The sequence below is a fragment of the Hylobates moloch genome, unplaced genomic scaffold (assembly GCF_009828535.3).
Source record: "Hylobates moloch isolate HMO894 unplaced genomic scaffold, HMol_V3 SCAFFOLD_9, whole genome shotgun sequence".
Taxonomy (NCBI): Eukaryota; Metazoa; Chordata; class Mammalia; order Primates; family Hylobatidae; genus Hylobates; species Hylobates moloch.
The window spans coordinates 47942162-47966658 of NW_026652284.1; the positions used below are offsets into that span (position 1 = coordinate 47942162).

General features: G+C 39.4%; 1 protein-coding gene across 7 annotated transcripts in view; it reads left to right on the forward strand.

The window, feature by feature from the left end:
• PXDNL (peroxidasin like) overlaps positions 1 to 24497 on the forward strand; it is a 480152-nt gene that overhangs the window by 102086 nt on the left and 353569 nt on the right. The window contains exon 1 of one of the 7 annotated variants that reach the window (XM_058444097.1): positions 24207 to 24474. The exons of the other annotated variants lie outside the window; for them this stretch is intronic. The gene's annotated coding sequence lies outside the window, so the exon portion shown is untranslated. Of the gene's footprint in view, positions 1 to 24206; positions 24475 to 24497 lie in introns of those variants that run through there. 7 annotated transcript variants of the gene reach the window in all.

The following is a 24497-nucleotide window of genomic DNA, read 5'->3' on the forward strand; positions in this document are numbered from 1 at the left end:
TGTAGTAAGTTGGTTCTGGGATTTGCCAAGTTGGAAAGACTTGTGATAATAATTTTTTTCCCAACTAAAATACAGATAAAATAAAAATACTAACATAATTTTATACTGCTTTGCTCTGGAAAACATTAGAAGAAATAAAGGCAAATATTCTAAATTAATTGTCCAAGAGAAGATTTTGGCATGAAAAACTATGCAACTCAAATTTACAAAAGGATTTTTAATCATGCTGCATTTAAATTGCTTATTCTTTAAAAATGTATGAACAAATTAAATTAAATAGAAAATCCTACAGGGGTTGATTATGAGTGGACACAAGAAGTTACTCTCAGGACTAGGCAGTACTTGCTGGCCACAGTTTCTGATAGGGTGGCTCAGTGAGGCTGGGTCTGGGTGCTAGTGTTTTTATCAAGCATACCAGATGCAGGTATTCTAGTGACCACATTCTGAGAAGCTTTGGGTTAAAGTCGACGCTAGTAGTTTGCAAGATGGCAAATAAAAGGTAGAGAAACAAAAACAAAAACAAATCAAATCCTGAGATGGTTGGCAAAGATATGATTGTACTGGTTTATTTGAAAAATGCAATAAAATTAACAGATAAATTAATGATCAATTCTCCGTAAATAACATGTAATTGTTGGGGAAGTATTTAAAAATGTTTTCTTTGGCTGCATTCTGTGCACAGCTGTTAATGAGAAATGCCACTTTTTTTTTTTGATATGAAAAGAGCCTCAAACTGAAAAATCTGTGCTCTACTGTTAAATTACTCCTGTGTAGAATGAAAAATTTGATTAGTGTATTCAATTTAAATTACTTAGATAGCACAGAAAATTAAAAGAAGTTTCCCGAAAACTAAAAGATTAATGGCAAAATGTCATGGGTTCAGCAGCTTTGCACAGTGTACCTGGTGCTGTATGCACATTCAACATTGGTTGATTAATAAAGAGTTCAGATAGCATTAGTGAATGTAAAGTGTAGAAAAAGAATGTTACTGAAAAAGATTATTCTGAATATAGAGGAAATGTGATGATAAAAATGAGATGATGAAAAATGTGGAATCTACCCAAGCTTTCAGATTCCAGAATCCCTCCTTGTGGCCAAATAGATCATGTTGAAATAGAAAACAGATCCCAGAAGTTTTCTTTTGTTTCTGCATTTCAATATGTTTCTGGATTGATTGGATACATTTGACAACAACTGATCAAGTGGGTCCATTGATGTACTTAGACCAAATTCTGATGCTCTAAGTACAGTTCTGGGAGCATGATAACAATTCACATTGATTCATGAAGTCGGTGATGTTATTTAATCTTCCTATCAGTGGAATGGCATAGGTACTGTTACTACATCCATGTGATAGATGGGGAGATTGAGTCACCCCGCTTAAGTACCTTGTCAATGTCCCACAGTTAATAAAAAGCAGGATTGAAATTCATACCCAACCACACCCTAATAACTATACTAGAATCTTTCGAACAGGGTTGTTGGAAAAAGGGAGCATGTTAGTTGATTCTGACCTGCAAGTTCTAGTGAAAACTGCAAGATTTGTTTGCATGGCTATGTACTTGGATTTAAAACAAGTTTTTCCCTCTACCATATTGCCAAAGTTTATTACTGAAACCTTTACCACTATTCTCATTCAATTCTTACCCTAGATTTCCCAGGGCTCTGATGTGGAAGAGTCACGTTTCCACTTCAGCTCTCAGTTCCAGCATTCCATCACTTACGGAAGTAGCAGAGTCAATGCCAATTAGCAAACAAGGCATTCTGAAGTCAGTCTAAAAGTCAGTCTTTCTTCATCCAGCTTACTATAGAAGACAAATGGATCAAATAACAGGAGGTGCCTCTGCAATATTTATCAGATACATTATGCAAATTGACCATTCTGTATTTGAAAAATTGGGAAAAAATAAAAACCAGAATAAGTTGTTTCAAAACTGAGCCTGGATGGAAAAAATTTATTTTTCTAGTATTGTAAACATATTTAAATAAGTAATTTTTAATTAATACAGTGTTTTCACTTTTAATGTTCTAACAAAAAATAAGTTGACTAATGGATGGGATGGGGCTCAGGCATCAGGAGTTTAAAAATTCACTTGGGTGAATCTCATGGGCAGTCCGAGCTGAGAACCACTGGCTTCAAGATTTCCCATCCAAGAACCACTGGACTTGGTTCTAAACAAAGAGACTGCATTTCAAAAATGCCCATATCTGAAAAATCTTGTCCTTGCTTTTAAATCAAGATATAGTTGAGTATCTCAACTTCCCTTTATGGAAAAACAATCGGACTGTCAGACAGAGATAAAATTTGTTTTGCAAGAATTAGAAAAATTTATAATGGAAAAGAGAATTCTCACTAATGTAAACCTATTGTTTTGGTAATCGATTTAATTACAGCAATGTGGAATGCAGTGTGAAATATATGACTGCAGAGATGATGCTAATTGCTTTAATTAGCTACCAAAGACTCGAAACCAAGAGGATCACTTAGTGTAGGCAAAGTAGAACGGAAGAACAGTTCTATAATTTTTTGGCCTGAAAGCTAAGCCCTGGAATTTCTAACTCACCCTCCTCTAAGACAAGGAGAAAATGATTATAATTGAATAATGCATTAAATCTGTTCTGAAGTGATAGTCACTGCAAATTATTCAAAACAATATCTGAAGACCTATTGAATTTGAAAGAGAAGTATATAGTGCAGGTTGGGTAAAGGAGCCCAGTGACTCACTGTTTGAAATTCACCTGCATTCATGAGTTTTTATTTTCACCTGTAATATACATATAATATTATTGAAAAAATATGAAGGCAAAGATGGTAAATGCTAATAACTGAATTGCTAATAATGATTCATATTATTTGTCATCTAATGTAGAAACTGGTATCCTCAATGTACTTGTAATCATACAATTTTGAAGAAAAAAAATGACAATGTTCAATGTTAGGAAGCTTTCTGTAAGAAACCTGGATAGTATTGTGTTAGAATTTCTCTCTGTGTGTATATGTGTGTGTATCTGTGTGTGCATCTCTGTGTCGGTATGTATATGTGTGTATATGAATTTGTGTATGTGTGTATGTGTCTGTATATGTGTGTATATTGTGTATGTATATGAGTGTGTGTATATGTGTATATGTATGTGTGCATATGTGTGTATAAACATTTGTGTGTATGTGTTTATATGTGTGTATATATGTGTGTATGTGTATATGTGTGTGCATGAGTGTGTATAAGTGTATGTGTGTATTTATGTGTATATGTGTCTATGTGTGTCTGTGTGTATGTGTATGCATGTGTATGTGTGTTTATGTATGTATGTTTATATGTGTGTATACATGTGCATATACATGTGTGTATATTTATGTGCACATATATTTGTGTCTGTATGTGTGTATACACATGCATATGGGTATGTGTGTAAATGTGTATGTATGTATATTTGTGTATTTGTGTGTGTCTGTGTGTACATATGTTTATGTGTGTATATATGCATATGTGCGTATGCATGCAAGTGTGTAGATGTATGTGTGTATATGTATGTGTGTGCATATGGGTGTGTATATGTTTGTGTGTGTGTATTTATGTTTATGTGTGTATGTGTGTATACATGTGCATATACTTGTGGGTGTATGTATGTGTTTGTACATGTGTGTATTTATTTTTGTATGTGTGTATACATGTGTATGTATGTATATATATATGTGTATGTGTGTATGTGTTTGTGTGTGTATATGTGTGGGTATGTATATGTGTCTGTATGCATCTGTGTGTATGTGTGTATATATGTGTGTGTATATGTGTGTGTTGGTGTGTGTGTGTGTGTGTGTGTGTGTATGCAGGCATACCTTGTTTTATTGCACTTCACTTTTTTGCATTTCACAGATGATTGCATTTTTTAAAAATTGAAGGTTTGTGACTACCTTGCCTCCAGCAAGTCTGTTGGCTCTATTTTCTTAACAGCATGTGCTCACTTCCTGTCTCAGTCTCACAATTTGGTAATTCTCACAATATTTCAAATGTTTTCATTATTATCATATTCGTCATGGTGGTCAGTGGTCAGTGGTCTTTGATGCTGCTATTCTAATTGTTTTAGGGTGCTACGAACCATGTCCATATAGGATGGTGAACTTAACTGACAAATGTCCTGTGTGTTCTTACTACTTGACCAGCTGTTTGTTACCTCATTTGTTTCCCTCTTCTCAGGCCTTCCTATTCCTTAAGACATGACATTGAAATTAGGCCAATTAATAACTCTACAATGGCCCATAAGTGATCAAGTGAAAGGAAGAGTTGCATGTCTCTCACCTTCAATTAAAAGCTAGAAATGATTATGCTTAGTGAGGAAGGCATGTGGAAAGCTGAGACAGGCTGAAAGCTAGGCCTCTTGTGCCGAACGGCCAAGTTGTGAATGCAAAGGAGAAGTTCTTGAAGGAAACTATAGGGCTACTCCCGTGAACACATGAATAAGTGAAATAGCCTTATTGCTAGTATGAAGAAACTTGTGGAAGTGGTAGGAGAGCAAATCAGCCACAACATGCCCCTAAGCCAAAGCCTAACACAGAGTGAGGCCCACACTCTCTCTTCAATTCTATGAAGGCTGGGAGATTCGAGAAAGCTAGAGAAGAAAATCTGAAGCTAGTAGAGATTGGTTCATGAGGTTGAAGGGAAAAAGCCATCTCTATAACATAAAAGTGCAAGTGCTTAGCATGGAGTTATCCAGAAGATCCAGCTAAGATAATTGATGAAGGTGGTTCCAGATTTCTATTGGAAGAAAATACCCTCTAGGAGTTTCATAGATAGAGAGGAGAAGTCAATGCCTGCCTTCAAATCTTCGAAGGACAGATTTGACCCTCTTGTTAGGGGCTAATGCATTGGTGACTTTAAGTTGAAGCCACATCTCTTTTACCATTCTGAAGATCCTAGAGTCCTTAAGAATTATGTTAAATGTACTCTGCCTGTGCTCTAGAAATGGAACAACAAAGCCTGGATGACAGCACATTTCTTTACAGCAAGGTTTAGCAAGTATTTAAAGCCCACTGCTGAGACCTACTGCTCAGAAAAAAAAGATTCCTTTCAAAATATTACCACTCATTGATAAGCACTTGGTCACCCAATAAGTCTGATGGAGGTGTACAAGGAGATTAATGTTTTCATGCTTGCTAATACAGTATTTGCTCTGCAGCATATGGATCAAAGAGTAATTTTGACTTTCAAGTCTTATAATTTCAGAAATACATTTAAGTCTATAGCTGCCATAGACAATGATTCCTCTGAGGGACCTGGGAAAAGTAAATTGAAAGCCTTCTGGAAAGGATTTTCCATTTTAGAACATGCGTGATCCATGAGAGAAGGTATAATAAAAATATCAACATTAACAGGAGTTTGGAAGAAGTTGATTCCAACTTTCATGGATGACTTTGAGGGCTTCAAGACTTCAGTGAAGAAATAACTGCAGATGTGGTAAAAATAGCAAGAGAACTAAAATTAGAAGTGGAGCCTGAGGATGTGACTAAATTGTTGCAATCTCATGATCAGACATGAATGGATGAGGATTTGCTTCTTATGGATGAGCAAAAAAAGTGGTTTCTTTGAAATGGAATCTGCTGTTAGTGAAGATGCTGTGAACATTGTTGAAATGACAACAAAGCAATTTAGAATATTACGTCAACTTAGTTGATAAGGCAGTAGCAAAGATTGAGAGAATTTACTCCAATTCTGAAGGAAGTTCTACTGCAGGTAAAATACTGACAGCATTGCATGATACAGAGAAATTTTTCATGAAAGAGTCGATCAATGCACCAAACTTCATTATTGAATTATTTTGAGGAATCGTTACAGCCACCTCAACTTTCAGCAACTACCACCCTGATCAGTCAGCAGCCGTCAACGCTGAGGCAAAACTCTCCACCAGCAAAATTTACTGTGAACTTGCTGAGGGCTCAGATGATCATTAGCACCTTTTGGCAATAAAGTATGTTTTACTTAAGTATTTTTTAAAGTCATAGTGCTATTGCACACTTAAAAGACCATAGTATAGTGTAAACATAACATGTTTGTACATGAAAACCAAAAAATTCATTTAACTCACTCACTTTATTGTGATACTTGCTTTATTGAGTTGGCTTGGAATGGAACCCACAATATCTCCAAAATATGCTGTTATGAGAAAAACTTGGAACTGTAATGTCCCCCATTGAAACGAGGAAGGAACCAGGAGACGGAAGAATGACTCAGACAAGTTCAGCTTGATGAATAGATGAATTTATTAAGACTTACAGACAGGGCACTCCTGGATGGTGCAGGGATGCTCTAGGGACCTGCATCACCCATGTCTCTAAACTACTTTTATGCTAATTTTCTGGCTTTTTGCTTAATATGTGTGTGTGAAGACACTGTTTTCCTTGGTAGGTTCTCAGATACTCTCCAAGATGTTTGAGCTCTCAGGGACATCTACTCCTTGGCTGGGCACCGTGGCCTTGGCTCACTGTCTGGCCTTCAGGGTTCAGGCAGTGGACATACATCCTTAAGTAACCCTGTGGGGACCTGTCACACTATATATGCTTGTATTAAATATATGTAAGCCAATAAACCCAGTGAATCTTTTAAAAATAAAAATAATTACCTTTGCTATTTCCTTATTTAGTATATTTCTTCCCCTCACAACCTACTCCCCTGCAAAAACAGAGTCTTGCTCTGTCGCCCAGGCTGGAATGCAGTGGCACGATCCTGGCTCACTGCAACCTCTGCCTCCCAGGTGCAAGTGATTCTTCTACCTCAGCCTCCTAACTAGCTGGGATTACAGGCGCCCGCCACTACTCTCAGCTAAGTTTTGTATTTTTAGTAGAGATGGGGTTTCAACATGTTGGCCTGGCTGGTCTTGAACTCCTGACCTCAAGTGATCCTCCCACCTCGGCCTCTCAAAGTGTTGGGATTACAGGTGTGAGCCACTGTGCCCGGCCTATTTCTCCAAGTTTAAGTGAAAATCTAAAAAGCTTTCTTCACCTATAACTTTCCTAAGATATGCATCTATTACTGTTTATTGGTTTCTGCTTTGAAACGGCAACAACATAATCAGCAAAGGCTGTTGCAGAGTAGAATGTGTGTGTGCACACGTGTGTGGACCTGTGTGTGGATGTGTGTGGACCTGTGTGTGTATGTGCATGGACCTGTGTGTGGATGTGCGTGGACCTGTGTGTGGATGTGTGTGGACCTGTGTGTGTGGATGTGTGTGGACCTGTGTGTGGATGTGTGTGGATATGCATATGCCTGTGAATGGATCTGTGTGTTTCCTGTTGGCACAGAGAAAGTCATGTGCCTTGAGTTGTGTCTAGCGGGGAGCAGGTTCCTGCATTCTGCTCTGCCCAGAAGATCCTCCCAGTTGAATCAGTGTTTTAGTCAGCGAGGGCTGCCATGACAAAGACCACAGACTTGGTGGATTAAATGACAAAAATTTATTTCTCACTGTTCTGGAGGCTGGGAATTTGAGATTAGGGTGCCAGCATAGTGAGAGTCTTCTTGGCTTGCAGACGGCCGCCTTCTCTTTGTGTCCTCACATGGCAGAGCAAGAGATCTGGGTCTCTTCCTCTTCTTATAAGGGCAATAGTTCCTTGGATCAGGGCTCCACCGTTATGACCTCAATTAACCTCAATCACCTCCCTGAAGGCCCTGTCTCTAATGTAGTCAGATGTGGGTTTAGGGCTTCAACATAAGAATTTTAGGGGGACACAATTAAGTCCACAGCAGCCAGAGTCTCTCTGTTGCCTAAGATGAAACCAGTGCTATTTTCATTGCTGTATCAAGTGTACAAGGCCAAGAACTAAAGTAGATCATGGTGAAATGAAATGCATGACATTTGTTTCAGACAATGTCAGGCCTGAATTTGTACCTTTGTGCAGTATTTTAGGAAATTGGGAGCTGAAATTTTATTCACCTCTAAATGTACTTCTTTGTATCAGCCCTGTTCTGTTCCCCGAGGAAACTGCAAAAGCTGGTTGTCCAAACCACTAGCCTGTGAAGGATACTCAGTAATAGTCGAGAGAGCATGGAGTTAGAGATCAAATAACCTTCCAATTATCAGAGTCCCCAGGCACTCAGTTCTTGAAGCTTCTCAGCTCTCACATTCACTTGCTTTCAGAGTCACCTTAGCTTTTCTAGCAGAAGAAAGCTCATGTTTTCTTAAAATAACGAACGAGTTGAATCATTTAATGTGCAAGTGAGGGGAACCATACTGCCTCTTACAAATGGCTGCCATTTTCACTTGGGGAGGGAACAGTTAATGAGCATGCTGGGGTGCCCTGTGCTATGGATTGTTGTCTCTGAGGTCTCATTCATCCAATGAATTTGTTAAATAATCATTATGACACCAAGACCAGAACATAGTGACACCAAACACAAGATGTGTGCGCGCACGCGCGCATGTGTGTGTTGTAGCACTGGAATTTACTGCTCTGATCTGTCTCCCTGATATAATTGGTAATAATAATGATAAGATGGGAACCTAATATGTGCCAATTCTGTGCTAAGTACTTTAATAGGTGATACCAATTCATTCTTGCAAAAATCCTATGCTGAAGGTAAACGTAACCCCTATTAAATGAGAAACTAAGCATGACTACTGATAGGAAATGATAATTCATGTATTTTCACCTTTTCTTTCATTCTTAAGCAAAAAACTATATTGATTAAGTGGGGTAGTGGGAAGTAAAGGGAACTATGATTAAATAAAAGTGCTGTTACAGTCAGAGCAAACCACAGAACCACAGCAGGTACAGACAGCAGCACAGGTTCTACTGACACAGCCTCTGAAGGTATCCAGCCCTTAGCATCCACCCTTTCATTTCTAATAAACATAGTTATGCACATGGCCTCACCTATTGGCCCAGCCTTCAGAGAGACTCTGAACCCACTCAGACAGAATCACAATGTGTGGTTTATTGGTTTCAACTTCCCTGTAGCCAGAAAAAGACAATAGAAGTCTTATAGCTTAAACATTAACAATATACTTTAAATGCAATGTACCATAAAACATTATAAGATTTGGATGCATGTAGATTTCATAAAATTTTATTCTAGAAAGTACACTCAGATTGTCCTAATGTCTACCTTACAGCTCATTGTCTGTTTGTTTAACTTTAAATAAAGTTAAGTCTAATCTTGCCTTGTTATGTTACAAATGGAAAAGCTGGAGAATAGAGAGGTTAATGCTTTGTTTGAGATCACACAGCTTGCTAATAGAAAAGCCAGGGAAAAACCCCAGATGACTTTGCTTAAAATTCATTGCACTTGCATGATTGACAATGCCTAGCTACTAGAGATTAGTTTGGGAGTCACGTTGTTCTTTTAGTGTCAGACAATATACGAATGAAGATTTAAGGCATCAGCATCTCTCTTTGATGAAGGGTTACTGTAAATGTGAGAACGTGGGCATCTAAGTTCCCGTTGGTCTATTTAACATATCTGCGTGGCTTGAATGTGAGTGCTCCCTCAGTTGTGTCACAGAGTTATTAGTGAAACCCTTTTTTTTTGAGACGGAGTCTCGCTCTGTCGCTCAGGCCGGAGGGCGGTAGCACCATCTTGGCTCAGTGCAACCTCCGCCTCCTGGGTTCAAGTGATTTCCCAGCCTCAGCCTTCCAAGTAGCTGGGATTACAAGCACACACAACCACCCCTAGCTAATTTTTGTGTTTTGTTTAGCAGAAACAGGGTTTCACCATGTTGGCGAGGTTGGTCTCAAACTCCTGACCTCAAGTGATCCGCCCACCTCGGCCTCCCATGGTGAAGCATTTTTCCATAAGATACTAGGCTAACACATGTTGCCTCCTGTTGGTGGGTGGAAGGTGATAAGAAGAAAGTGGCTGTTTCCCCAAAAAGAGTGATGTTTTGGAATATTACTTGAAAAACAGAAGTGTGATTTGTTGACTTTGAATATATTATCATCTCCATTAAGATAAAATTTTGGTTTCTAGAGATTTCCTCAAAACAAGATATGCTTTGATCTCATACCTATCAACAATGAAAGATGTTTTGTGTCATTTATAGTCTATGTATTAAAAGCCTGAATCAAAGAGATAGTAGTGCTGGTTTCAAATTCCTTTTTGTTGCTGTTGTTGTTGCTGTTTTTGAGACAGGGTTTTGCTCTGTCACCCAGGGCGGAGTGCAGTGGCGTGAGCTTGGCTCACTGCAACTTCTGCCTCCCTTGCTCAGTTGATCCCTTCACCTCAGCCTCCCAAGTAACTGGGACCACAGGTGCACACCACCATGCCTGGCTAATTTTTGTATTTTTAGAAGAGAGGGGGTTTTGCCATGTTGCCCAGGCTGTTCTCAAACTCCTGGGCTCAGTGATCTGCTCACTTCCGCCTCCCAGAGTGTTGGGATTACAGGTGTGAGCCATCGTGCCTGGCCATGTTTCAAATTTGAAAGATTGAACAGGTTATGTTGTGCAAGAAAATTAAACTCAGTCTGTGCTTATCTTGTGTAAAATGAGGATAAATAATGTAGAGCATAAACCTAGTGTTTCTCATGAAGTAAATACCTTGTATTGCTATTGATCCTAATGTAATGACAGCATACATTGGTAGCAGTGATTTAGAGCTTAGATACAAATCTTCAGAACATTCTTTACCACGCTAAGCTTGCCTAGTGTTTTGAACAAATTGGACTGTTTACTCTTCTGTGCTGCCCTCCTGTACTAAAGGGAAAAGATTTTCTTACTGTCTGCAACTTTCATGGCATTTATTTTTATGTTAGAATTGACAAACAATTTCAGTTATTTTGAGTGTATTGGGATCACTGAGTAATATTCTTTGGACAGATAGAGCTCTGATCTCTTTGAAGACATAGGTTGTGTTTAAGTCTGGAGAATCTGCCTGAAAATAAATTTCAAATTTTCTAGCAAGAATAATGATTGAAGCTACAAAATTGTGACTTTTGATGTGAGCCTAAATATAGATATAATCTGTAAAATGTATTTAACTATTGTATTTTGTGTAATTTTTGTGTTTCAATTTGGAACAGTTGAAACAGGAACTTACGTAACTCTGCTAGGGCATGTTTTCCATGGGGAAGATGAGAACTTTTACTTGTTTGTTAAAGCAAAGAGTATTTTCAATGGGAGAAGTCGCATTTTAGACTGTGGTGTACCACACCTAGTGAGCTGTGGTTTAATCATAGTTAAGAAATTAGTCCATTTTGACTTGAAGCCTTAGAATTACGATGTTGGCATGGGAAGATGTGTCCATCTGGAAGCCGCTCCCCTTCCTGACTTCAATGACTTCTTCCTTGGTTTTCTCTTGGGTTATTCTCCAGTGAAATTTGGCCCCCACCCACAACCTCTCATTTCTTTGACATTTTGATTTATTACTAAATTTTCAAAGACTTGTTTGAGGCGTTTTTATAAACAAGACAAAGAAAATGTGTTATACTTTCATGGACTTCCTTCATGTAAAACCTAATTTTTCTATTTCCTTTATTCCCCTTGAACTTACTACATTTACCACTCCAAATTCCCATGTGGATATCGACTGAAAAATATTTTAAATGATTTCATATTCAAATAATTTAATAGTTGTCTTTCTCGGAAAGAGACTTTTGATAATTTCTAAAGCTAATTGGTATTGGATATTGTTTTATGCTCATCAGTTAGATCCTTGTAGTTTTTTTTTATTTTTTATTTTTATTTTTGAGACAGAGTCTCGCTCTGTTGCCCAGGCTGGAGTGCAGTGGCGCAATCTTGGCTCACTGCAAGCTCCGCCTCCCAGGTTCACGCCATTCTCCTGCCTCAGCCTCTCCGAGTAGCTGGGACTACAGGCGCCCGCCACCACGCCGGGCTAATTTTTTGTATTTTTTAGTAGAGACGGGGTTTCACCGTGGTCTCGATCTCCTGACCTCATGATCCGCCTGCCTCGGCCTCCCAAAGTGCTGGGATTACAAGCGTGAGCCACCACGCCCGGCCAGATCCTTGTAGTTCTGTAATATAGCACACGTTGACAGAAAGAATCAAATAATAAAAACTCTCAGACTCTGCTTTTAAGGCTTGCTGTCCTTTACAGGGTGGCCTCGGTAAAGAGGGGATGGAGAGGGATGGCTTATATTACAGACCTTAATCAGAGGCCCTTGCTGCTACTTGCAACAGCACGAGTCTACTTTTGCCTCGGATGCTTATGGCTGTATTGGTTCTACCTATGAACAATCCAAATTTAGGTTATAAGTTCAATGGAGACCTGAATTAGTAAGAGACTGCTTAGTTAGATCACCTAAGATGGTGGGGATTTGAAATGCAACCTTTGAAACTTCATCTATGGATGTAGGGAGTCACACATCTGCCTTCCTCCCTCTGCTGGCCTGGGCTGAGGATGAGTGTTCTGAAAAATAACAAGATATGGTAAAAATGTTCATAAGGTAGCGCTTTTAGAAGTATGCATCATGGAAGAAAGAAAAGAAAGGAAGAAAGAGGGGCTGTCTTGGCATTGTTTAGTGGTACTATTAATTAGTTATGCCTTTGTCTTAATGACTTTTCATGACCTTCCTTAGAAGGTTTTGTTCAACTTGAAACTTTATTTTATATTTGGGTGTTTTTTTTTTTTCATTTAAATTAACTTTTTAAGTCAAATTAACTTGTAAATGTTTGTCTCTAGCTAAATAGCCATGTTTTTTAGAAAAACAGTACTTTTTCCACGTATGAGGTTAGCTTATCAGCTATTGACAATCCAGACGCAGTTGTGTTGGTTTGGTCTTTGCACAGAGGAAAATCTAAAAAGCTGGGTTTTATTATCAGAGAGGTTAGGAGGACATGACTTCCTTTAGTATTTCTTTCTTACTTCACAGAGTCTGATATAGTCTTTATTAGACTTTCTCCACTAGCTGTTTGGAAGGAAATTGAATATGCAGCCTGTGAACCTCTAGGAGACATCCCTGTGGTGGTGAACCTGTGCTGAAGGCTCGTATTTATCAGACATGTTAAAAGCTAAATCTGTGCTAGTTGAGTGGTGGCCCACAGTGTGCCTCAGTGGAACGTCATTCTTCTCAGAATGGCTAAATCCTATTTTCTTAGAACCATGCTTCTCTCTCTGTTATTTCCTTATATTACCAGAATCAAAGGTGCTAGGAGATAACTTTCCAGAAACTTCCCCGTTGTTTTGGATTTCTCGTAAATGTATTCATGGTCTATCTTCTCTTCCTTCAGCATAGGGCCCACTGGGGTGGGAAATTAAGGAAGCAGTTACCTTATTAGGAAAAAAAAAAGAGTCAGATAACAGCCTTTTAATATATCATTACTTGGGGCATCACCCATAAGACTAACTGGTACACGTAAGGATGAGATAACCAACCACTTCCCCAAGCAAAGTAAGCTAATGAGTCAAAAGGGGATAGAAAGATTTGCCCTGCATTGGTTTGATCAATAGAGAGGTTGTGAAATGCAGGTCATAAATATTTAAAGACATTCTGCAGTAGATTTATATACTAATCCCAAAAATGAAGCAAAAAAAAAAATCTGGATGTCTGAGATGGTCCATAAGTTGAAGCTGACTGCAGAGAGCTGAAAGAAATCATGAAGAAGCTGACAGCACGGTTGCTTGGGCAGATGAGCCTCCTGCTACAGAGCAGCTCCCACACTTCAATAGATGCCCAAGGAGACTCTGTGTGGCTTCATCCTTGACATGTGGCTGGGCTCCAAGAGACTCGTGGGTTGGCCACCTGCTGTTTGAACAGATGGGCCCCATACAGGCAGCCCCAGGAGTGGGACTGTTGGGTGATTCCCAGCCAGGAGTGTCTGAAAGCCCGATTCCTGATTCCTAATGGCGTGGCGAGGGAGACATGCTGGGGCCCATCCAGCCAAGAGATGTCTGAACCACCTCGTTTACAACAATGTAAAGCAAGGCCCTAAAACTTGGTGGGTTATGAGGATTTCTGCTCAAGGATGAAGATGGTGCTGTTCCTGGAGATCGAATCCACCTGGCTTTCCTGCAGTAATAATGAAGTTAGCTTTTATAATTAGATTATTCTTTTAAAAAATATGCATGCCCTCCTTTATTTTGGAAACATTTGTTCCCCTCAGGTTGATTTTCTGTCTTCAGATTGGCTAGTGCTTGATTTCTCTTTAAACCAGTAGTGACTGTACAGATATGGCTTTGGCACCATGCTGTCAGGATGGGAACTGCAAGCATTAGAGGTTAGGATAGAGGGGCTAATAAAAATTAAATGTTACCATTGGATGTTCTTGCTGTCACCCATATCAGAAAACTCAGGATCACCCAAGATTTCGCCCTCTTCCTCCAACTGGCCACAGTCCACAGGGTCACCAAATTGTGTTTGTTCAACTTTCTTATCATTGAACCCAGACCTGCCTCCATAAATTGTTAATGTGTTGCTTTGACCTCACTTTCTGTTCTGCAGTGTGTTCTGTGTGTGGTTCCTGTAAATTCCCCAGCCAACAGAATGCCCTTTCTAAGACACAAATCAGATTATTTTATTCTTTTTCTTAAAATTCTTAAATGAATACTAGACACTTGAAAGATAAGGTTGCAGTCTCTTTGCCTGACTATGAGGCTGACATGCTTCTGACTCCAGTCTTCCTGCACCCATGCCACTGGCTCCCCTCCCCTCACCCAGTGGCATTGCCTCTGGTCATACTGATCTGCTGCAGTGGCCGTGTAGCAAGATTTGTCATATTAAGACATGTGAGGAAAAAATGTTTACTGATCACGATTTTTTCTTGCCAAAGGTAAATAATTTTCTCATGCTTTAGGAAAATCTATATTTTCTTGTAATCTAGATTTCCTACTTCATTGAACAGAAGAATATCATTGAGATCATTGGAATTTTGTAGAAATTGAAATGTCAATATGTGTGCTATTTTAAAAATGGCAACACATTCACAGCTTTCTAATCTTTCATGCTGGAAAGATGCTGAGGGCTGTAAAGTGAAGTTATTCAGGCTGTATTTGGCACACATGCCATGGTTCACTCATTACACACAGCTTTAGTGACTGAGGCATGACTTTCCCTCCACTCCCATGAAATGTCTTTGGCTTCTTCACTAGGACAGCTCCATTCTCATTATCACTCTTGTCATACTTTATTAAAATAACTATTTTTAAAAAGTATCAGTCTCCTGTATTGGAAGATGAGTTCTATGAACACAAGAAATTCAATCTCTGGTGATTACACTTGGCCTGCCACACAGAAAGAACCCAATAAAACTGTTGGCTCACCGGGTGCGGTGGCTCACGCCTGTAATCCCAGCACTTTGGGAGGCTGAGGCAGGTGGATCATGAGGTCAGGAGATCGAGACCATCCTGGCTAACATGGTGAAACCCCGTCTCTACTAAAAATACAAAAAATTAGTCGGAAAAAAAAAATTAGTCGGGCGTGGTGGCGGGTGCCTGTAGTCCCAGCTACTCGGGAGGCTGAGACAGGAGAATGGAGTGAATCCGGGAGGCGGAGCTTGCAGTGAGCCAAGATTGCGCCACTGCACTCCAGCCTGGGCGACAGAGTGAGACTCTGTCTCAAACATAAAACAAAACAAAACAAAAAAAAACTGTTGGGTCAAGTGGAATCAGTCATGACTTTTCTAATTCCATTCAGTAGGTCTTTTGCGATCTTCTAATAATAAAATTATTTACATTCTCACATAGAAAACTTAGAAAAGAAGCAACATTCATTTTCACAAATTGGAAGTGGTTATAATTAACATTTTCTGCTAGGTTTACTTCTAGCTATATACCGTATGTAATACAGTTGAGATAATGACTATAGACATACTTTTTAAATATTGTATCATCAACATTTTTACCATATCTTGTTATTTTTCATATTTCTAGAAATGCAATTGTTAGACTAAAGCATCTGACATATTGAGACTCCTAAAATATAATGACAAATTGCTTTAGAGAAGGGTGGTTGACAATTTCTGTTTTCATAGCAGGAGTGTTTGGTTTTGCCACATTCTTGCTACCACTGACTATTTAACATATATATTAAATAGAAACATATATATTTTGTTTTGTAGTTACTACTTCCTAAGACTCTTTAATATTATTATTTAAACTTTTACCATGTCATATCACATCTTATCACAAGATGAGAAATTGTATTTGCATTCCTTTGGTTATTAATAAGAATGACAGTTTCCTTAAGTCTAGAATTAATTTCTATTTATTTTAGTGAAAAATGTCCCTTTATTAATCCTTATCAAAGTTTCTACTGGAGTTTTTGATGTTTTCCTTATTTATTTGTAAAAGGCAAAATAATAAGACTATTAACCCTTTCTAATTTATAATAATCATTTTTTAGATTGTTTGCCTTTTGCTTTTTATTTTTTATTGTGAGGTATTACATTTTTAAAGTTATACATATCTTTTGAAGTAATCATTTGTCATTTATTTCATTTTTTATGCCCACAAAATATTTCATCATTCAAATCTTATATTTTTACTATTTGATTTTTTTGAGTTAGATTTAACTTCTTATCTATTTGGAAATGATTTTGATATTTCATATGAGTTGAGGATTTAACTTTTTTTCATTAATTCTTGGTTAATTCTCATGCATATAAAGCACCATGATTATAAAAACTACTATTGTCTCCAGCCATCCTGCTCAATGAGTGGTGCAAATACTGGTCTGGGAGCCTGCTAGTCAAGTGGGACTTATTAAATTAGAGACCCCGCCCCCCCCAATTGGGGAACAGGAGGAGAACCACTAGCAATTACTGCTATTTCGCTGATTCCTATGTCATTGTATGAGGCAGTGGGGCGGCACAGGCTTCCCTGCTTCTGTTACTCCAACTACCAGCTCATGGCCACTATGAATCATTCCAGGCTGGGAAGAAAGCGTGGCTGTGGTTTCTTATGTTACATTATCTCCAGGGACATGGACATGCCAAGCTATTGCTTTGGGCTGTTATCACATTACCAAGAAAGTTCTAGAGGACAGTTTAAAAACAACTTCATAGTGTACTTGGCTCGAGAGTGAATCTGTTCCCAGATTGATCTCCTCCTCATCCCATTGGGAAGAAGAACTGAGGACAGAGATTACACATACTTGCCTATGGCTCATTAGAAAGAATGAGAGTCTTAGTGGCAGAGGATGTTAATCTTTAAGCATTCCATCCTCAGAGTGTGGCAAGAGTATTTGAATTTACTCAATGGGAAGAACTTCTGAAATTTGAATATCTAAATCAATGCTAAAATATATCATATTACTTATACTCCTTATGTAATATTCATTAATTCATTAAATATTTGTTGCTGTGGGTACTCCTTTAAAAATGTAATGGGAAACGTAATGGATAACACAAAAACATAACAATATGCCAATATTCTTGATAAATAATATAGCAATAAAAGTAAAAAATGGATTCAAGAAGTTGGAAGACAACATGTTCATTAGCGTGTATGAATAAGGGAGATGAGGTTCTGAGACTTCAAGAGGAAGGCAGATTTGATGAGTGTTTTGAAGCCAACTTTTGTTTTAAACACCACAGTGCCTGTGTGTATATGTATGTATGTGTGTATGTAGGTAAACAAAGAAGGGGTTAAAATTGAAGAGGATAGAGAAGAATTCAGAGTGGAGAATATGATATTAGCCCTGACCCAGAGAATGTTAAGGGATAGCGGAGTTCCCAGAGAGGCTAAGTAGGCAGCAGTGAGACTAGGAGAGCCCAGCTATATGGGGCTAAATTAGTGGTTTTTGGGGAGATGGTTTTACTCATGAGGGCTTTGCCAAATGTAGGGCTATGATTTTGGTTGCCATAGTAATTGGGGAACATGAACTGGCATTTGAAGAATGAAGGTGTGGCCTGTTAGACAATCTGTATTATGTGGGCCAGACCTGATTGGTAAAGAACTTTCCCAAGTCCTCAACTTTCAAAATTTCCCAGCAGACATTAATCTAGGTGAAAAACTGTGCATAATGATCTGAGCCCAGAGCCCACCTGCATTTTACACGTGGTTTCTAGTAGCGTTGACAGAGGGTGGCGATACCTATAATTAGAATAGGAAGGGAAGAGAATAAAAGCAGCACAGTGAGACACATTGGTTTGTGCCAATGACAAAAACAAACAAACAAATTGTCTGAATTTGTTTCCTATTGCTGAATAACACTGAGTGCCTGCCAACAATATCCATTTATTAGCTCCCAGTCTGCCAGTCAGCTATCTGGGCATCCCATGCCTAGGTTCTTGCTCAGGGTCTCCCACAGCTGAGATTGTGTCAGCTTGGACTGCTGTCTCATCTGAGGCTGGGGTTCTTTGCAGGCCATGCAGGCTGTTGGCAAAATTAACTTCCTTTTAGTCATAGGGCTGAGGTCCTGTTTCCTGGCTGTGATCTGGGGACCATTCTTAGCTCTTAGTGACTGCCCACTGCTTTCTTCCATGTGGCTTTCTCTACAAAATGTCCATTTGCTCCTTCAAGACCAGCAAGAGAGTGTCTGTTGCTTCAAATCTCTGACTTTTCCTCTGACCTCTGGACCTAGATTTAAAGAGCTCATGTAATTAAGTCAGGCCCACCTGAATAATCTCCCATTTGATTAAGTCAAAGTCAACTGATTAGTGACCTTAATCACATCTCCACAATTCCTTTTGCATGTAATGGTATAATCACACAGTGACATCCCATAGGCTCTGCCCACTCTGAATGGAAGGGAATTATACAAGTATATGCAGTGTGTAAAATGGAGTTGGGTTCTGGGCTTAGATCATTATGCACAGGTTTTCCACCTCAATTAATGTCTGCTGGGAAATTTTGAAAGTTGAGGATATGGGAATCTCGGGGGCTATCCTGGAATTATGCCTTTACACTGTCTAGAAGCATCCAGACTACTTTGTGCTGCGACCCTTATGTTCATGGTGATGATGGAATACTTGATCGGACCTGATAAATCCTAGTCTTAACTTTTGCTTTGGCCTTGACAGTGGATCAGTTGCAAAGAGATTATGTGAGATCTGTGAACTGGACACAATGACTGCTCCTTTCCTGTTAGAAATCATTATAGATATTTTATAAGCATGTAGATGCGTGTGCTAGCAGCCATAAAACCAGACACAGCTTTGATTTACTGCCCTCTAGGTGGGAACACATAGTATAGATATTGGTGTTATATTGTAGTGATTCTGAACTGCTAATTTAAACTGGCTCATTTATCAAGTGTAATTTTCTTTTATACATTATTTTATTTAATCTGGAGGTTTTGACATGTAAATGGGTGGGAGGGAAAGGGGCAGAAAATCCATTTTGGAACACTTAAGGTAAGAACAATATATTCGAGGGGGAAGAGGAAAGTGAACCTTGAAATCTGATTGTGCTTTCTGCCTTCGTCCTTGCTACACCGGAGCTGTTTGCCTATACATCAGTCTCACATGCCTTGGAATCTCTGCCTCTTTTCTTATAGTCCTGCTAAAACTCAGGACAGCCTGAAAGCATGTTCTATCAAGAGGCTTTTTGTTCAGGGAATTTAGAGGAGCTTAGAGGAGAAGACAAGACAAAAAGCACCTGTTAGGGGGGCTTCTTCTTTGCTGCAGGATCTTACTTATGAACAAAATTTTAAGTGTAGAATACCACGTTGCTAATTCTGGGGGCAATGTTGTACAGCAGATCTCTGGATCTCTTCCATCTTGCATAATTGAGACTTTATGTCTGTTTCTTACTAATTCCCCTTTCCCCTCTCCCCAATATTAGATAAAGGATTATTTTCCAAAATATATAAGGAGATTCTATAATTCAGTAGCAAAAAGAAGCAAAAATCTGATTTTTTTTTTTTTTTTTTTTGAGACGGAGTCTCGCTCTGTCACCCAGGCTGGAGTGCAGTGGCGCAATCTCGGCTCACTGCAAGCTCCGCCTCCTGGGTTCACGCCATTCTCCTGCCTCAGCCTCTCCGGGTAGCTGGGACTACAGGCGCCCGCCACCACGCCCGGCTAATTTTTTGTATTTTTAGTAGAGACGGGGTTTCACCGTGGTCTCGATCTCCTGACCTCGTGATCCGCCCGCCTCAGCCTCCCAAAGTGCTGGGATTACAAGCGTGAGCCACCACGCCCGGCCAAAAATCTGATTTTTAAAATAGGGTAAAGACTTGAATCATTTCTCCAAAGAAGACATACAAATAGCCAACAGGCAGATGAAAAATTGCTTAATGTCACTAATCATTAGGGAAATGCAAATCAAAGCCACAATGAGGTATCGCCTCAATTGATACCAAATGAGGTATCAATTGGGGTGAGGTGATACCGCACTGTGGCTTTGATTTGCATTTCCAATAGGCATATATATATATATGAAAGACAATTGGTGTTAGTAAGGATGTGGAGAAATTGGAACCCTTGTACACTGTTGGTAGGAATGCAAAATGGTGCAGCCACCATGGAAAACAGTATGGAGATTCCTCAAAAAATTAAAAATAAAACTACCATATGATCCAAAAATTCCACTTCTGAATATTTATGGAAAATGATTGAAATTAGGATCTCAAAGAGATATTAGTGCTGTGGCGGTTCCTTAATTGTAGGATTGGTAGCACCTGGGAACTTGTTAGAACTGGAAATTCCCAGCCTCCCACTCCAGCACTACTACTTCATCAACCTCTGGGGTGGGGCCCAGCAATCCCTTCTTAATAAGCCCTTCAGGAAATGCTGATAACCTCTGGATTGAGAACCACTGCTTTAGTCAAATCATACAACGTTCTCTCTCTCTCGTATGGTCATATCTGTATCATTTGTTTCTCTACTCTGTCTCTGAGCTTCTTCTTACTGAAAAAGCAATAAACAATATTATACACATGTCTAAGAAAACAGACTATTTGGGTTAACAAAGGCAAGCTTGATTGCAGCTGAAGAGGAGGTAGGTTAGGGGAGAGTAAGTGGCATGAGGCTGTCGCAGATGTGCAGCCCAGTCATTCAGCAGGAAACAAGTTAAGGACAGAGCTGTGTGTGAATAGAGGGCCTTGAATGCATCCGTAGAGCTGCTCATTCTCCAGGCATGTGGACACCGTACCAATTACAAGGGCCCCTCACTCCCTTCAAAGAGTTCCTCAGCACTCACAGGAGGAGATGAGGCAAAAGACTTGCTATAAGCTTCTTGGTGTCATTGCCTATTCTCTTTTGGTTTTTAATATTTGACCAATGCAATGGTAGACAGTAGCCCACAGTAGCAAACATATCCAGAAAATGCCAACTGTTTTGGCAGTCCTTTCAAATAAAAATTCCCTGGCTGGAATTTTTTTCTATAAAACTCTTTCTGAGCATGTAAGATCATATTTAAAATATTCTATGCACATCATTTTATGGTCTTTGTAATGTTCAAGATATAATAGCTGTTTTTTTAACCATAGTGTTTATATAACATAATTTGCTAAATGTATTTTAGCACTGGAATGTAAAAATCACTTTCCTCTTACAGTTATCTCTGAATGGTATGATTCTACTTACTTTTCTACTTTATAGCTTTTCATATTTTAAAATATTTTTACAATGAGCATATACTAGTACATTATGAAATATATCTTAAATGTGATCTTAGCCTATCTGCTGTCATTTGTATGATAGATTTATACAGATCTCATAATGAAGAACGTTGAGTGTACTCATGCCCGGTGGAAACATAGTGCCCACTGAGAGATGGAGTCTCAGTGGGTGCTGTGTGCAGACCATGTGCTACAAATATGGCATTGCACATATGTGGAAAAAAATGCTTCAAAACTGCAGTAAAGCTATGGTTTCAATTTACAAGTTGGATTATTTTGAAAATGCTAGCGTTCTTTTCAATTAATGTCATAACCTCATAACAATATTGTTGTCTGTGACCATATGCTGGACATTTCCTGAGACAGGGTGGGAGGAGAGGGCAGCAGGGCTTGAGACACATGCCAGGCCCTGGGTGACTCTGCAGCCCTGTTTACCCACAGGTCTGCAGCAGTGTGTGGGCTGAGGGCCCCAGGGCCCTTGCCCAGGAAAACCAGAGGATGCGTGCAGGCTCCTCCAGGGAACCTCAAGAATGAATGCATACCAGGGAGCCAGATACCCATTTTTGATTCTGTGGGACCAGAGGTGGGAGAGAAAGTTCAGAGAGAAATGCACAAACAATTCTGGGATTGGTACTGATAGGCAAGGTGGGGTGGGGTGTGGAAATAAGAGGTAAAACAACGATGAAGGGCAGTTCTCTTATGGGGACTTCTGTAGGGTGACTGGTGGCGTTAGGGGGCTGGGGTCTTGGGGATGGGAGGGTTTGTGTTTGGCCTATGAAATCTGAAGAAACACCCTTCTTTCTTTGTTTTCCTGTGTTCTTACAAAGAGTTTGGTCCATTGAATGGGTCAGCTCCATGCATGCTCAGGTCCACTGAAAAAGGTGCACCAGTCCTGTATTGAATCGACAGTCTTAAGATCCCCTTCTGGCTCTGCGGGTGACAGTTAGGTCTCTCTTCTGGATGAAAAACCACATGTATCTGGACGAAAAACCACAACATGTCCTACTGACTTTTCTGGGCAAATCCCAAAACCCTGGTCTTCTAGGGTTCAGTTAGTTCTAGAAATGTGGTGTGAGGGGAAATTCCATACTAAAATAGCACCATCTCCTGCTGATTAACTGAATGTGTTCCACCTCATTAATTCCCTTAATCACATATCTTCACGACAGTCCTATGAGACAGAAACAATTTGACGAGAAAATTGAGGCACAGGGATGCTAAAAACCTGCCCAAGATCACATAGTGAGCGAGCAGTAGTCTTACATGGGAGACTCACTGGCCACCTGGCTGCAGGGCACCCATGGTCAATGCTGTGGCCTCACAGCTCCGTGAGATGACAGGAAGGCACCAGAGATTTACTGGCATTTTTTTCCCCACTCAATAAAAGTAAATTTGTGTTTGCCACTAGGACTTAGTTTCACTAGATAATACCAAAAAAAGCACTGTTTTTGAAAATATGTATATATGTAATTAGTTTCTTTTAAACACATATATACAGGATTAAATATATCAAGAAAACAATTTTTTTTCTCTGTAATACACCTTCATTTATAAAATTGTCACCGGAAGATGCCTGTGCACTATTAGATATAAACTTCATTGTCAAGGCACTCATGAAAATTCTGGAAAATTCAAGAAACAGCCAAGCAAAGAGTATTACTCCTAGTTTTCTGTGTTTTGAAGACGACAACTCTATTTCACACCTCAAGAGCCTCTTCCCAAGCCACGTGCACCCCACATGCAGGCACCACACAGACACCCGGCCTTTGGTGAAACCATTTCTGCCTACGCAGTGACTCTCCATTGTGGATAAGATGAGATCACAGTGCTAGGTCATCAGCATGAGCCTCAAGACTTGGATGCTCCATCATAAATGGCAAGGAAATCATCAGAGCTTATTGTAAATGAAGAGAAAGGGAATATTTTCAAGCATAAATCAAATATAAGTGATAGGAATAGAAGTAGCCTGTGAACTAACTTTACAGTGTCTCATTCACATACGAGTTTCAGGGAATAACTTAAAATTAAATGAAACAATTCTTTGTAGCTAATGAACATGTGTCCCAGGAGAGAGTTATGAGTGCACAAAGAGGGATAACTTTGGCCCTTTCATGAAGCATCCTGACTCTGGTGAAGTTGTTGTGATGGGATGCTTAGCTCCCTGAAGGTGATGCTTATTCATGAAATGAGCACTTATCAGGCCATTGCTCTGTGCAAGGTAAGGACATTCAACTACCAGGCTTTGAAGTTCTAACAAAGCATGCACAACACTGCACCACATGCCAAAATGTCCCTCTGGAAGTCAAAGCATGAAGCCCACATGCAAAGCAAAATGTCTAGTCCCTGGCTCCTCAGGAATGACCACATTAAATAAAAGGGACGCATGTAGATCCAAGGATGGGCATAAAGTCATACTACTACTAATAGTAGATATAAATTATTGAGCATGATGTGTCAGTCACTTAATGTCAGCAATTTCTATATTCTCCACCTCTGATTTAGCAAATCCTACTCCTATTTACAAATGATATGTTAAGTAATTTGTTCAAGGTTGCACAAGACCTATGACTGACCTAGGGTGTTTTAGGTGATCTATGTGCATCATAATATCTCATGGAATCCCTATTTGTAGATGAGAAGACTGGGGCTTAAGGGGTTTATGCAAAGTACCTGATGTCATAATACTATAGTGCGAGGCCTAGACTTCTGAGCAGGTTTCTCTGTCCAATATGCGTGTACTCTTTCCACTGTAACAGCCCATTTCCCATGCTTCAAAATAAAGAGGATGCATTGTCTAGCCTAAAACAAATTTTCAACTAAAAGGAAGAAAGGAATGCTTATAACTTTAGACTGGGAAAAGTACCAGTTTTTTTTCTCTGCATTACCTTGATCATAGGATTGCATCCACCTGATTTCTGGGACTATTTGCTTATATGTTTTTTCTGCCAAACCAGATTATTTGAAACCCTTGTCTTCAAAGATTTGTGTCTCACTCATCATTTCTCCAGAACTTAGAACAACGTCAGGCATGTGGTAGGTATGAAACAAATGCTGAT